This window comes from Lolium rigidum, chromosome 3 (assembly GCF_022539505.1).
Source record: "Lolium rigidum isolate FL_2022 chromosome 3, APGP_CSIRO_Lrig_0.1, whole genome shotgun sequence".
Classification (NCBI taxonomy): Eukaryota; Viridiplantae; Streptophyta; class Magnoliopsida; order Poales; family Poaceae; genus Lolium; species Lolium rigidum.
Genome location: NC_061510.1, coordinates 116,352,340 through 116,366,555, shown reverse-complemented (window position 1 = coordinate 116,366,555; position 14,216 = coordinate 116,352,340).

The following is a 14,216-nucleotide window of genomic DNA, read 5'->3' as shown; positions in this document are numbered from 1 at the left end:
TGATTCAATTGTTTACCCATGTCATATACATCGTTTTGATCGCTGCATTCACTACATATGCTTTACAAATAGTATGATCAAGTTTATGATGGCATGTCACTCCAGAAATTATCTTTGTTATCGTTTTACCTGCTCGGGACGAGCAGAACTAAGCTTGGGGATGCTGATACGTCTCCAACGTATCGATAATTTCTTGTGTTCCATGCCACATTATTGATGTTATCTACATGTTATATGCACACTTTATGTCATATTCGTGCATTTTCCGGAACTAACCTATTAACAAGATGCCGAAGTGCCGCTCTCGTTTTCCGCTGTTTTTGGTTTCAGAAATCCTAGTAACGAAATATTCTCGAATCGGACGAAATCAACGCCCAGTGTTCCTATTTTACCCGGAAGCATCCGAACACACGAGAACCGCCAGAGAAGGGGGCGGGGCCACCACACCACACCCCGGCGCGGCCAAGGGGGGGGCGCCCCCTAGGGTGTGGGCCCCCGTAAGCCCTCCCGCGCCGCCTCTCCGCCTATATAAAGCCCCCGACCTAAAAACCTCGGGGCGTTCGACGAAAACCACGTGAAACCTTCCAGAGCCGCCGCCATCGCGAAGCCAAGATCTGGGGGACAGGAGTCTCTGTTCCGGCACCCTGCCGGAGCGGGGAAGTGCCCCCGGAAGGCATCTCCATCGACACCGCTGCCATCTCCACCGCCATCTTCATCACCGCTGCTGCTCCCATGAGGAGGGAGTAGTTCTTCATCGAGGCTCGGGGCTGTACCGGTAGCTATGTGGTTCATCTCTCTTCCATGTACTTCAATACAATGATCTCATGAGCTGCTTTACATGATTGAGATTCATATGAGTTTTGTATCACAATTCATCTATGTGCTACTCTAGTGATGTTATTAAAGTAGTTCTATTCCTCCTTCACGTGTGTAACGGTGACTAGTGTGTGCACCGTGTGGTTCTTGTCGTAGGCTATGATCATGATCTCTTGTAGATTGTGGAGTTAATTATCATTATGATGGTATTGATGTGATCTATTCCTCCTACATATGCATGAAGGTTACAAGTGTGCATGCTATGCTAGTACTTGGTTTAGTCTGTTGATCTATCTTACACTAAAAGGTTACTAAAACATGAGCATTATTGTGGAGCTTGTTAACTCCGGCATTGAGGGTTCGTGTAATCCTACGCAATGTGTTCATCATCCAACAAAAGTGTAGAGTATGCATTTATCTATTCTGTTATGTGATCAATGTTGAGAGTGTCCACTAGTGAAAGTGTAATCCCTAGGCCTTGTTCCTAAATACCGCTGAGTTACTACCGCTTGTTTATTGTTTTACTGCGTTACTACTCGCTGCAATACTACCACCATCAACTACACGCCGACAAGCTATTTTCCGGCACCGTTGCTACTACTTATTCATACCACCTGTATTTCACTATCTCTTCGCCGAACTAGTGCACCTATTAGGTGTGTTGGGGACACAAGAGACTTCTTGCTTTGTGGTTGCAGTGGTTGCATGAGAGGGATATCTTTGACCTCTTCCTCCCTGAGTTCGATAAACCTTGGGTGATCCACTTAAGGGAAAACTTGCTGCTGTTCTACAAACCTCTGCTCTTGGGGGCCCAACACTGTCTACAGGAAAGGAGGGGGAACGTAGACATCAGTCCTCCAAAAGGGTTCGACTTCGACGTGACCAAAGCTGAGCAGATTTTCGACCTCTTACTCACGGAGAAGCAGCTAAAGGTACCCGAAGGCCACAAGATCCCCACGGTGCAAGAGCTGAACGGAAAGCCATACTGCAAGTGGCATAACACGTTCACCCACGCCACCAACGACTGCAGGGTGTGGCGTCAGCAGATCCAAATGGCGATAGAAAAAGGGCGGCTAATTTTCAACCAATACGCCATGAAGGTCGACACACACCCCTTCCCCGCCGTTAACATGGTGGAGTATACTTACCATGGAGGGTGCCAGCCAGATTTCTCGTGCAATATCAACATGGTAGGACCCGGGCACCACTCGGTAAGGACGGAGATGAGGGCAGCTGCTCTCATAGCAAAGACACAGAGGAAGCCGCTCCACGCGATCGGCTCCGCCACGACGGCAAGCGCTACGTCACGAGAGGGAGAAGTGAAGAACATCGGATATCAGCCGACCTCTCTCCGATCACCTCCTCAACAAGTATGTGAGTCAGTATGACCGGCGCCGACGATACAATGACGATGATGAAAAGGATCGTCTGGCTAGGGACGACAGGAGACGTCGTCGGCATGATCACGACGAGGAACGATATGAGCGCCACGCCAAGGAAAAGTCGAGGGAGCAAGACGACGTGGATAGGCACTGGGACTGCCCTTCTTCAGTACACCGCTGGGATTCAGGAATGAGCCGATTGCCAACAATCGGCAATTGCCCGCAATGTAAACGAAGAAGAAGGATGCAGCCTAACGTGTCCGTGTTCAAACGTCTAGGGCCTCTCCCGCCTCGGAACAAGCATGCCGAGTCCGCTCGGTGGAAGATCTCGAGGAACTAGAGGACGATGATGAAGAAGACAAGTATCATCGGCCAAGGTGGTGCCCCGATGGGCTCGGCCTGTTCCCAAAAGCGAAGGGTTCAGCATCTGCGTGGGTTGGAGGAAGCTGAAAGGTTATACATGCACACGTTGAGGAAGGCACGGCCTGATCTGGCCGCCAAAATTCAGCGAACCCTGGACGAAGAAGGTCGGCCACAAAGGAAAGAGTAGCGCCCCAGACAAAAGAAAGCCGATGATGAGACATCGGCTGGCACAAACATGGTGCTCATCCTCCCAACGGAGTTTACTGCTCGAGGATTAAACGATGCACTCAAGGTGGACGACGGCGAGCGCATCGACATGACAAAGGATGAAGTTAGGCTGGTCTTATCCACTGGCCTGACCATATAGCTGGAGCAAATCAATGAGCAAACGTGGCGAGGCTGATCCTTGTGATCGGCCCCAAAAATCTATGAAGGAACATTACAAAACCTTCATTGAGCGATTCAACGTGGAGGCCGATTCCAGCAATCGGCCAAAATTATCCTCACTGTACATTCTACCTGGGTTCAACATTCGATCTAACAAGGGATACCTGAAGAGCCGATACCATCAAGTCCCTTGAAAGAATCGGCTCGGGGGGGCATCCAGGTGGATAAAACACGAGGATATGCAGTAGAAGCGTCTGTCAAATGCCCAGCAGTCCAAGATATCCTTTGATTGTGGGTATTGAAGTATGGGGGCCGATACATAAATCGGCCGTAAAAAAATTCAAAATTTTTTAAGCACAGCCGATGCGCAGACATCGACTTAAGGATAGAAAGCCGATGCATGGCCATCGACTCAAGAGATACAACTGTTATAAGCAGAGACTCAATGGACCAATGCCAATGCCAAGAGCAGCCTGGACGTGCAGATCATGTTAGGGATGGGTTGCATCAGATCCGCCAAAGGAAAGGACCCGATCTGACCTGCAAGGCGCGAGAAGTGGACTGAAGAAGCTCGGGGGGCAGCTCACCCCGAAGGTTCTCTCTGTCCGGGGAGCCGATTTTGTTGAAATCGGCTGGCTCTGCATCATGACTTGGAAACCGATGGTGACACATTTGGTTAGCCCACTGCTGTGCTCGCCTTGATGAAGGCTCGGGGGGCAACTGACGGCGTAGATATTCTGTTCTTAAGAAGCCGAGTGAGATTTCATCGGATGGCCCTCCATCATAACCTTTTTCAAGGGGACTGGGCAGGTTGAAGAGTATCACTGAATATCTGAATGTCCAGAGGTATCGGCTTCAGCATCAAGTCGTTTCAGCAGCGGTTCTGGGGCTCTCTTAAAGGCGTTGGTCTGCCTCGTTGTCCACCAGAGCTCAAAGTCATCGGTCGAAAAAGGTGAAAGATAGATCGTGAAGGATTGGTATGGTAACATCAGCTTTTGAGCATTGATCAAATTCACGATCACTCCGACGTCAAAGGGATGAAGAATGGATCATGAGAGACCGATGCGTTGTCATCGGCTCATTGGGCATTGGCTAAGTGACGATCGGCGGGATCAGTACGAAGGGAAATCGGCTAAATTGGCATAAAGGAAATCGGCAAAATCAAATTGGGGAATTTCTTCATTGATAAACGAGATTTCTTACATAGAAGAGCTGATTGCTCTCAAAAGGGAGTACTAAGGGGATACATTGCCCCGTCTACTACTACTGATCCTATGCTAAAGGGTCCTATCTACGGGCCGTCGCTGCCCTCGTCGTCACCCTCATCGCCGCTGTCGGCGCTGCTCCCGGCGGGCTCGTCGTCGGCTCGCTGTAGCGGCCGCCGGCGGACCTTCGTTGTCCTCATCCTCCTCGTCGTCGTCGTCGTCGCTGTCGTAGTCACTGAGATTCCCCGGCCAGGGGCAGTGGCGCTTGGCCGGCGGCTCGTCGGAGGGGCTGTCGTCGTCGTCGTCGTCCTCCTCCTCCTCCTCCTTCACCTCCTCGGAGGAGGTGAAGTCATCCCAGGAGAAACGATCGTCATCGCTCTCCTCCTCCGATTCCCCGTCGGCGAGGAAGCGGAGGTCGCTCTCCCCGTCCGTCGAGGACTTGTCGTCCTCGGACTCGGATGGAGAAGTCATGGCCGGGCTCCTCCCCGGCCTCTATGGCGCGGCGGGTGTTGGCCGCATGGACCTCTTGTGGGTCCCGTTCGGCGTCGGCTCGTGGGAGGAAGAGGACTCGAGGGAAAGTCCCGATGAGGCGGAGGAAGAAGAAGACATGGTGCGCGAAGGGCTTTTGGAGTGCTAATGCGGAGAGGATGAGGAGGAGAACTGTTCGGTACGGTTAAATAAAAGAAGTGGGGATTTAATGTTCGAACGGTTTTCGAGGAAGTGGTGCCAAAAACTCGTCAAATCGTGCGGAGAAGTTGGGAAGGCAAGTCGTCATGATGAAGAATACTCGCGACGGTTCCGCTTCCGCCACGACATGACCCCTCGGAGAGAAAACGAGTGGTTTTGAAATTATCATTACCAAAACCAGGGGGCATGTGTTATCACCAGATTTTGGCTAAATCGGGAGATGGGCCGTAGGTGAGATGGGCTTGAAGGTTAAACGCGTGGAGGATCTCTCGAAGCGGCCCGACACGAAGAAGTTGGGCTAAATTGCCCATGTATCCGTATTATAGTAAATCGCATCTTAATTTAGAAGTTAGAGTTTTACCCGTGCACGGTTAGGTGCACGCCTGAATTAGAAAGTCCCCGGGACTATAAATATGTATCTAGGGTTTATGGAATAAACAACAACCAACGTTCAACACAACCAATCTCGGCGCATCGCCAACTCCTTCGTCTCGAGGGTTTCTTCCGGTAAGCACCATGTCGCCTAGATCGCATCTTGCGATCTAGGCAAGCATAAGCTTATTACGTTGTTCATGCGTTGCTCGTGTCGAAGCCTTTTTTATGGTGAGCAACGTAGTTATCTTAGATGTGTTAGGGTTAGCATTGTTCTTCGTATCATATGCTGTCGTAGTGCAACCCTTATACATCTAGCCGCCCTTACACCTATCTTAGGTGTAGGGGCGGCACCCCGCTTGATCATTGTTTAGTAGATCCGATCCGTTACGGTTGCTCCTTGTTCTTCAAGGATTAGTTTAATATCCGCAATAGTTAGGCCTTACAAAGGGTTGGAGGATCCAGCGGCGTGTAGGGTGTAGTTTGCTGGCCCTAGACAGGATGTTCCGGGGATCAACCTCGTGTTGGTTTTTAGGCCCTCGTCTAGGATCGGCTTACGATCACCGTACGCGAGCGCGAGGCCCAATCGTGAGTAGGATGATCCGATTATGCGGTGAAAACCCTAAATCGTCGTAGATCGCTTTAGCTTTATCTTGATCAAGCAGGACCACCATATATTCGGACACCTTGTACGAATCATGGGTGGATCGGCTCTTTGAGCCGATTCACGAGATAACCCGAGAGCCGATCGAGGCTCGTATTTAACGTTTACGTGTATGCCATGCAGGAAACTAAGCGAGGCATCATCCAACACCTTCCCGACTAGGTATAGGTCAGGTGGCACGCCCTTGCGACAGCATCGGACGTGCGACCAGAAGGCTTTGCGGGCCGTCGCTCTGAGGGACTGGGGCCAGCCGCAGCCCTGAGTTGTTCCCGGCTCTACGGTGTTGCCAGTCGCTGCCCGCCGGTGGGTTTCTGACCGCAACAGCACCATACTTAATGCGATTGTCTGTTGTTTACAACTTAATACTGGAGGGGGTTCGGATGATAACCTGAAAGTGGACTTTTTAGGCATATATGCATGCTGGATAGCGGTCTATGTACTTCGTCGTAATGCCCTGATTAGATCTCATAGTACTCATCTGAAATACAATCTACTGCAATTGTTCTTTACTGTTCTTCGCAAACAACCATCATCATCCATACTATACATCTAATCCTTTGTTTACAGCAAGCCGGTGAGATTGACAACCTCACTGTTACGTTGGGGCAAAGTTCTGTGATTGTGTTGTGCAGGTTCCACGTTGGCGCCGGAATCCCTGGTGTTGCACCGCACTACACTCCGCCACCAACAACCTTCAACGTGTTTCTTGACTCCTACTGGTTCGATAAACCTTGGTTTCTTACTGAGGGAAACTTGCTGCTGTACGCATCACACCTTCCACTTGGGGTTCCCAACGGGCGTGTGCTTTACGCGTCATCAGTCTTCTGGAAGCTTCGTGGAAAAATAAGACCCTGGGCGTTGATTTCGTCCAATTCCGAGAATATTTCCTTTGTAGGATTTCTGAAACCAAAAACAGCAGAAACACAGCAATCGGCTCTTCCGCATCTCGTCAATAGGTTAGTGCCGGAAACTGCATAATAATGACATAAAGTGTGTATAAAACATGTGAGTATCATCATAAAAGTAGCATGGAACATAAGAAATTATAGATACGTTTGAGACGTATCAAGCATCCCCAAGCTTAGTTCCTACTCGCCCTCGAGTAGGTAAACGATAACAAGGATAATTTCTGAAGTGACATGCTATCTTAATCTTGATCAATACTATTGTAAAGCATATGAGATGAATGCAGCGATTCGAAGCAATGGTGAAGACAATGAGTAAACAAATGAATCATATAGCAAAGACTTTTCATGAATAATACTTTCAAGACAAGCATCAATAAGACTTGCATAAGAGTTACTCATAAAGCAATAGATTCTTAGTAGAAAGCTTTCGAAACAACACAAAGGAAGATATAAGTTTCAGCGGTTGCTTTCAACTTCAACATGTATATCTCATGGATAATTGTCAACACAAAGTAATATAACAAGTGCAATAGGTAAACATGTAAGAATCAATGCACACAGTTGATACAAGTGTTTGCTTCTAAGATAGAAAGAATAGGTGAACTGACTCAACAATAAAGTAGAAGAAAGGCCCTTCGCAGAGGGAAGCATGGATTACTTTTTTTGTGCTAGAGCTTTTCATTTTGAAAACATAGAAACAATTTTGTCAACGGTAGTAATAAATCATATGTGTTATGTATAAGATATCCTATAAGTTGCAAGCCTCATGCATTGATTACCAATAGTGCTCGCACCTTGTCCTAATTAGCTTGGATTAACATGGATTATCATTGCATAACATATGTTTCAACCAAGTGTCACAAAGGGGTACCTCTATGCCGCCCGTACAAAGGTCTAAGGAGAAAGATCGCATTTGATTTCTCGTTTTTGATTATTCTCAACTTAGACATCCATACCGGGACAACATAGACAACGGATAATGGAATCCTCTTTAATGCATAAGCATTCAACAACGAGATAATATTCTCATAAGAGATTGAGGATTAATTGTCCAAACTGAAACTTCCACCATGATTCATGGCTTTAGTTAGCGGCCCAATGTTCTTCTCTAACAATATGCATACTCAAGCCATTTGATCATGAAAATCGCCCTTACTTCAGACAAGACGAACATGCATAGCAACTCACATGATATTCAACAAAGGTGTAATAGTTGATGGCGTCCCAGAAACATGGTTACCGCTCAACAAGCAACTTATTAAGAAATAAGATACATAAGTACATATTCTTCACCACAATAGTTTTTAAGGCTATTTTCCCATGAGCTATATATTGCAAAGACAAAGGATAGAACTTTTAAAGGTAGCACTCAAGTAATTTACTTTGGAATGGCAGAGAAATACCATGTAGTAGGTAGGTATGGTGAACACAAATGGCATAGTTTTTGGCTCAAGGATTTGGATGCACGAGAAGTAATCCCTCTCAATACAAGGCTAGGCTAGCAAGGTTGTTTGAAGCAAACTCAAGTATAAAACGGTGCAGCAAAGCTTACATATGAACATATTGCAAGCATTATAAGACTTTACATCGTCTCCTTGTTGTTCAAACACCTTAACCGAGAAAATATCTAGACTCTAGAGACCAATCATGCAAACCAAATTTTAACAAGCTCTATGTAGTTCTTCATTAATGGGTGCAAAGTACATGTTGCAAGAGCTTAAACATGATCTATATGAGCACAACAATTGCCAAGTATCAAATTATTAAAGACATTATACAAATTACCACATGAAGCATTTTGTGTTTCCAACCATATAACAATGAACGAAGCAGTTTCAACCTCCGCCATGAACATTAAAAGTAAAGCTAAGAACATATGTGTTCATACGAAACAGCGGAGCGTGTCTCTCTCCCAAACAAGGAATGCTAGGATCCGATTTTATTCAAACAAAAACAAAAACAAAAACAAATAGACGCTCCAAGTAAAGCACATAAGATGTGACGAAATAAAAATATAGTTTCACTAGAGGTGACCTGATAAGTTGTCGATGAAAAAGGGATGCCTTGGGCATCCCCAAGCTTAGATGCTTGAGTCTTCTTAAAATATGCAGGGATGAACCACGGGGGACATCCCCAAGCTTAGACTTTTCACTCTTCTTGATCATATTGTATCATCCTCCTCTCTTGACCCTTGAAAACTTTCTCCACACCAAACTCAAAACAAACTCATTAGAGGGTTAGTGCATAATTGAAAATTCATATATTCAGAGGTGACATAGTCATTCTAAACACTTCTGGACATTGCACAAAGCTACTGAAAGTTAATGGAACAAAGAAATCCATCAAACATAACAAAACAGGCAATGCGAAATAAAAGGCAGAATCTGTCAAAACAGAACAGTCCGTAAAGACGAAATTTTCAGGGGCACTTAACTTTCTCAGATGAAAATGCTCAAATTGAATGAAAGTTGCGTACATATCTGAGGATCACGCACGTAAATTGGCAGATTTTTCAAAATTTCCTACAGAAGGGTCTGCTCAATTTCGTGACAGCAAGAAATCTGTTTCACGCGCAGTAATCCAAATCTAGTATTGACTTTACTATCAAAGACTTTACTTGGCACAACAATGCAATAAAATAAAGATAATGAGAGGTTGCTACAGTAGTAACAACTTCCAAGACTCAAATATAAAACAAAAGTGCAGAAGTAAAATGATGGGTTGTCTCCCATAAGCGCTTTTCTTTAACGTCTTTCAGCTAGGCGCAGAAAGTGTGAATCAAGTATTATCAAGAGATGAAGCATCGACATCATAATTTGTTCTAATAATAGAATCATAAGGTAACTTCATTCTCTTTCTAGGGAACTGTTCCATACCTTTCTTGAGAGTAAATTGATATTTAATATTACCTTCCTTCATATCAATGGTAGCACCAACAGTTCGAAGAAAAGATCTTCCCAATATAATGGGACAAGATGCATTGCATTCAATATCCAAGACAACAAAATCAACGGGGACAAGGTTATTGTTAACCATAATGCGAACATTATCAATCCTCCACAAAGGTTTCTTTATAGAATGATCAGCAAGATTAACATCCAAATAACAATTTTTCAATAGTGGCAAGTCAAGCATATCATAGATTTTCTTAGGCATAACAAAAATACTTGCACCAAGATCACATAAAGCATTACAATCAAAATCATTGACCCTCATCTTAATGATGGGCTCCCAACCATCTTCTAACTTCCTAGGAATAGAAGTTTCAAGTTTTAGTTTCTCCTCTCTAGCTTTTATGAGAGCATTTGTAATATGTTTTGTAAAGGCCAAATTTATAGCACTAGCATTGGGACTTTTAGCAAGTTTTTGTAAGAACTTTATAACTTCAGAGATGTGACAATCATCAAAATCTAAACCATTATGATCTACAGCAATGGGATCATTGTCCCTAATATTTTGAAAAATTTCAGCAGTTTTATCTCAAACAGTTTCAGCAGTTTTAGCAGTTTCAGGCAATTTTGCACGCTTTGCACTACGAGTAGAAACATTGCCAACACCAATTATTTTACCATTGATAGTAGGAGGTGTAGCAACATGTGAAACATTATCATTACTAGTGGTGGTAACAGTCCAAACTTTAGCTACATTATTCTCTTTAGCTAGTTTTTCGTTTTCTTCTCTTTCCCACCTAGCATGCAATTCAGCCATCAATCTAATATTATCAATAATTCGAACTTGGATGGCGTTTTCTGTAGCAAATGACTTAATATTTTTATCTTCATTAGGCATAACTTTCAATTTTAAAAGATCAACCTCTGAGGCAAGACTATCAACCTTAGAAGCAAGAATATCAATTTTATCAAGCTTTGCTTCAACAGATTTGTTAAAAGCAGTTTGTGTACTAATAAATTCTTTAAGCATGGCTTCAAGACCAGGGGGTACACTCCTATTATTGTTGTAAGAATTCCCATAAGAATTACCATAACCATTACCATTAGCAGAAGGATATGGCCTATAGTTGTTACCGTAATTATTCCTATAAGCATTGTTGTTGAAATTATTACTTTTAATGAAGTTCACATCAACATGCTCTTCTTGGGCAACCAATGAAGCTAAAGGAACATTATTAGGATCAACATTAGATCTACCATTCACAAACATAGACATAATAGCATCAATCTTATCACTCAAGGAGGAGGTTTCTTCAACGAATTTACCTTCTTACCTTGTGGAGCCCTTTCAGTGTGCCATTCAGAGTAATTTATCATCATATCATCAAGAAGCTTTGTTGCCGCCCCCAAATTAATGGACATAAAGGTACCTCCAGCAGCTGAATCCAATAGGTTCCGCGAAGAAAAATTCAATCCTGCATAAAAGGTTTGGATGATCATCCAAGTAGTCGAGTCCATGGGTAGGGCAATTCTTCACCAAAGATTTCATTCTCTCCCATGCTTGAGCAACATGTTCATTATCCAATTGCTTAAAATTCATTATGCTACTTCTCAAAGATATAATTTTAGCGGGAGGATAATATCTACCAATAAAAGCATCCTTACATTTAGTCCATGAATCAATACTATTCTTAGGCAAAGATAGCAACCAATCTTTAGCTCTTCCTCTTAAGGAGAAAGAAAACAATTTTAATTTTATAATGTCATCATCTACATCCTTATACTTTTGCATTTCACAAAGTTCAACACAATTATTAAGATGAGCAGCAGCAGCATCATCAGAACTAACACCAGAAAATTGCTCTCTCATAACAAGATTTAGTAAAGCAGGTTTAATTTCAAAAAATTCTGCTGTAGTAGCAGGTGGAGCATTAGTTGTGCATAGGAAATCATTATTATTTGTGCTAGTGAAGTCACACAACTTAGTATTTTCAGGAGTATTCATTTTAGCAGTAGTAAATAAAGCAAACTAAATAAAGTAAATGCAAGTAACTAATTTTTTTGTCTTTTCAATATAGAGAACAAGACAGTAAATAAAGTAAATCTAGCAACTAATTTTTTTGTATTTTTGATATAGAGAGCAAACAAAGCAGTAAATAAAATAAAGCAAGACAAAAACAAAGTAAAGAGATTGGATGTGGGAGACTCCCCTTGCAGCGTGTCTTGATCTCCCCGGCAACGGCGCCAGAAAACTGTCTTGATGGCGTGTAAGACACACATCCGTTGGGAACCCCAAGAGGAAGGTGTGACGTGTACAGCGAAAAGTTTTTCCTCAGTAAGAAACCAAGGTTATCGAACCAGTAGGAGTCAAGGAGCACGTGAAGGTTTTTGGTGGCGGAGTGTAGTGCGGCGCAACACCAGGGATTCCGGCGCCAACGTGGAACCTTGTCGTTGCCTAATCGACGGTACCTCGGAGGAGGGATCCTCACGAGGGGGAGAAGAATTAGGGTCCATAGGGCGGAGTGCACACGGGACGGTGGTACGCGAGTTACCCAGCTTCGGAACACCTGCACGATGACAGGGCCTACTGCTGCTTGTCTGGAATTATCTGGGCGCTTTCGCGTTGTTACAATGAGTTGTGGTTGTCTCGCTTCTCGCTCGAGATGCCCCCTCAAGGCTCCCGGGATCCGGCTTATATAGGCGCACGGATCTAGGGTTTACATGGAGAGTCCTAGCCGGATTACAGGTTGCCTAACTACGGTACAATGTCTTGCCGTGTACGTCAAGGATCTGCCTTCCATCTACATCGTACTGGATCCGGGTTCTTCATGGGCCTTCACGGATCTGACTCCTGGCATAGACCTCTTCGGATCCGGGTACCTCTGTAGGTCGGTTCGGATCCGGGTACCTCTGTAGGGCGGTTCGGATCTAGCTACCTTCCTAAGGCGGTTAGGATCCGGGTACCTCTGTAGGGCGGTTCGGATCCGGCTACCTTCGTAGGGCGGTTCGGATCCGGCTACCTTCGTAGGGCGGTTCGGATCCGGCTCCTTGTTCCTGGGTTGGACATCTTCCATCTTGATCAACAACAACTAGGCTGCCCGGTGGGCCATATGCCATCACCACCATTTGTGGGCCACCCGGGCTTGCCGGAATCGGACCATGTCGATGGTATACCTATGAAGTATATCCACAACAGTAGCCCCCGGAGTTCTCCAAGATTCACCGTTCTTCCATCCAGCTCAGCTTGTGCATGTATCTTCATCCTTTGGCTGGAACGAATAATAGAGAATCATGAAGGACTCCAAACTTCATATCTCCAACCAAGTATTGGTCGGAAACTTCATGATCCAATGGTCAGATTCTTCGGAGACACCATCCAACGTAATCTTCGGTATGGATCCGACTAGCCAAATGTAGGTTCGGATCTGACTAGCCAAAATATAGGTGTGGATCCGACTACCCAAAATTTAGGTGCGGATCCGACTAACAAAAATTAGGTGCGGATCCGGCTACCAAAAACTGAGGTGCGGATCCAACTACCCAAAATTAGGTGCGGATCCGGCTACCAAAAACTGAGGTGCGGATCCGACTACCCAAAATTAGGTGCGGATCCGGCTACCAAAAACTGAGGTGCGGATCCGACTACCAAAAATTAGGTGCGGATCCGGCTACCAAAAATTAGGTGCGGATCCGGCTACCAAAAACTGAGGTGCGGATCCGTCTACCAAAAATTAGGTGCGGATCCGGCTACCAAATATATAGGTGCGGATCCGGCTACCAAAAATTAGGTGCGGATCCGACTAGTTAGCCAGATTTTCACCATCTTTGAAATTTTTCTTGACATAACCATATGTATGTAGCCCCCGAGCGTTGAGTCGGCTTGCTCTAAGGAAACTCGATGCTCAGAAACTTAGCCCCAAGCGTCAAGGTGGAAATTTTTTGGCTTGTTTTTCCAAAGAGAACTTCATCGATGTAGCCCCCGAGCGCCAAGGTGAATTTACTTGAAAATCCGGCTTGGAGCTCTTAGAGTAGCTTTATCTTTATATGTGACCAAGGAATAGTGTAAATCCCAAGCATCTAGGCGGAAATTTCCAGCACTAATACTCGAAAGGAAACACACTTTTCACTTAAGATCAAAATCGCAGCCCCCGAGGGTTGGTTCTGACTAAGCATAGCGGAATCAAGGCTCAAGTTGCTTTTCCAGCTGTGCATGCTACGGATCCGCCTAACCTTATCTCATATGGATCCGGCTAGCTTCCCCTGGGCTTCTCGCGATTGCTAGGCCTGCTTGAAAACACCTTAGTTCAAGGACTGTTGAAGGTCCAAGCATCATGTACTCGATATATAAACACAAAAACACATTTGTATTAAATTGTTTCTTTGACCATGTTCAACAAACAAATGTAAGGCGGAACAAAAAACGGCCTTTGAACAAATGTTTTGAAGCTGAAACTATGCAGCAGTTGAACAACATAAAACTGTCAAGGCGGAAAAAACTCGTCTATCTTGAACAGTTAATGTAATTTATATGTTTTAAGCAA